Consider the following 2,557-nt stretch of genomic DNA (forward strand, 5'->3'; position numbering starts at 1 on the left):
CCACGGCCAACCTCTTTTTCCTCAATTGAGTTCTCTCCTTCAAATGATTATCCCTCCACTAGGAGGTCTTGAGTTCAAAATTTGTTGAGGGATTGAACCTTTTGAACTCATTGAAGGATATGAAGGCTTTTCTTGAGGTTAAGGGTTTCATTTCAAGCTCGGATATAACTTTGAGGTCTCTCGGAACCCCCTTTTTTTCAGCCCTTGAAAATTTCTCTTCTTGTCTTCTTTCCTGAGCCGATTCCGAGGGCCTAAAAAGTTTGCTAATGTCAAATATTAATCTCTCCTCTTACTCTCTTGACCACCTTTTCTTAACTTCGCTACAATAAGGTCTTCTCAAACCACTTCTGAGAGCTTCTAAATTTGTCGAACTCGCTTCTTCTTAATTGACCTCTACTTCCTCCTCCTCACATGCTTGATGAATTAGCAAAAAATAGACATGGAAAATAGTCATACCTTTGTTTTTCTCTTGATGCTCGTCAATCCAACTCAACCAAGGCTCTAGTTTTGCATCCTTTAATCTCGTCAATAGAATTTTTATTAGCAAAATCAAATTTACCTTAGCCTTCTTAACATCAGCTTCCTCTTTTTCAAGATCGAGCCTTCTTGTTCGCACAATTACCGATCAAATTAAACACTTTTCTCTGTTTCAAGCCAATTTTGTCCATCAATAAGCAAAATTGGATGGTCAATTTGCCGATTAATCGCCGTCAATTAAGCTTTAATTTGCGAAGTTGATGCTATAGATTTGCAAATTTCTCCTTAAAAATTCAAATCAATTGCCCATTTCCCTCGAACCAAATGCTCAGATACCATTGTTGGGAGCAAGGGTGGGCTTGCACCCTCGGCCATGAAATTTAACCATAGGGAAAAGAGAGAGATAGAAGGGTTGATGTTGACATAGAAAGAAGGGATGGAGATGTTGACATACCTACACATAATAGTACACAAAGAAGCATAGGAGACAAACTCTTACACGAGAAGGTGACAAAGAGAAACTCCATAGCCCAAGACATAGGTTAAGGGAGGAGAAAGGGAAAATTCAGAGCATATACACAAGAATGGCCTAAAGATTGTAGCCCCAAACTCCACGGCACCTCTTTTGGAGTTTGGTATTTAATATTTGATATTGCAATATGTGCTATGTTCTCTCTTTTTTTTGTAGGTCATTGAAGGCGACCATCATCTTTGAGGTAGAACCGCCTTGTTTTTTATACCAAATATAATGTCCATAATTTTTTGTTTCTCTCTCTCTCTCTCTCTCTCTAAACTAACCATGCTTTGGAAATTTTTGTGTATGCAGGAATCATGGACCCATCTCAACATTCAGAAAGACAAAAGGACATGGATGACAATGCATCCCAAAATGTATTCTCCCAACCCTCTTACTACTCCTTCACACCGCTCCCCTTCACGATGCCTCCGCATGGCTTAATGGCCATGCTAACTTCTCCATCACCCACCTCTCCTTTCTTATTCAAGCCCCCCCCCCCCCCCCCCCCCCCCCCCCCCCCCTTCCACCATGTGCTCCACCTTTGCGCCATAAGCCTATGCTCGAAGATGACGAAGACAAAATCCAAAAATCCAAGGGTCAATGGAAGGACATTTGGGTTGACCAGCTTATCCATGTAAGGGGGGGTATGCACAAGGAGTTCAACAATCCTCAAAAGCAGGGAATAAATCTATGGGTGAAAGTGGTTGCACACTTGGCCTCCACATACCAAGACTTCAATAAAGATAGCGAGGTGGCATGCCGCAAAAAGTGGCTCTATACTTGGCCAATATAGGCTGGATAAAGCACACAATGCTACATCTAGCAATGATGGAAAATACACATGTAAATGGTATGATGTGGTAGATGAGTACTATCATGATAGGGCCTCTGTGAAGTGTGTTAGCCATGTCTCCTCTACCATCCACAAAAATAATAAGATGAGTGAGGTATCAAGGGAAGAAGACTCCAAAGACTTCAAATTAAAGTCGAGCCACTCTCACCACCAATGGCCAACGGTCTACTCCAAAGGTTGAGAATCATTGGTAGCACAAATGGCGGCCACTCATCGAGATTTACTTGACCACTTGAAAGATAATTCCAATTGGCAAGAGGTGCTTGAAAACATGCGCTTGGATTTGTCGGCTAGCTTTTGTAACACCATGGCAGGGTTCTTAAAGCATGCCAGTAATGACAACAATTAACGAGCTACTAACCAGTGAAGCCTATGGTTTTCAAAGCTTCTATGCTTTCATGTCTCTATTTTCTCATTTTTAAAGTTTCTCGTGACTTTGGATAACTTTATTTTTTTTAAAGTGAGCATATTGTGTACCTGCGATGTTTTCTTCTCATTGACTATGTTACATTGCTTGTGTAAACTTCAAGTTACAAGAACAGTGTCTAGAGAGATGATGCTTCATTGTGCTTGGCTATGCTCTTCAACGATTGCAAAATTGCTAAAGATGTCCCCAACCAAGATGATGCGGCCTTTTTGCAAACACGGTTGCATTTAGTCCAATGTATGGGCCGATCGGTCAACAAGCAACATTGGGTAGAAGACGAGGT

The 2,557-nt window shown here is 41.3% G+C and overlaps 1 pseudogene; it reads left to right on the forward strand.

Annotated features, from left to right (window-relative positions):
* Window positions 1-1,308: 1,308 nt before the first annotated feature.
* On the forward strand, window positions 1,309-2,196 carry LOC147434140 (uncharacterized; annotated as a pseudogene).
* Window positions 2,197-2,557: the final 361 nt, after the last annotated feature.

Source organism: Adiantum capillus-veneris, chromosome 19 (genome assembly GCF_014529385.1).
Source record: "Adiantum capillus-veneris isolate H3 chromosome 19, ASM1452938v2, whole genome shotgun sequence".
NCBI lineage: Eukaryota > Viridiplantae > Streptophyta > Polypodiopsida > Polypodiales > Pteridaceae > Adiantum > Adiantum capillus-veneris.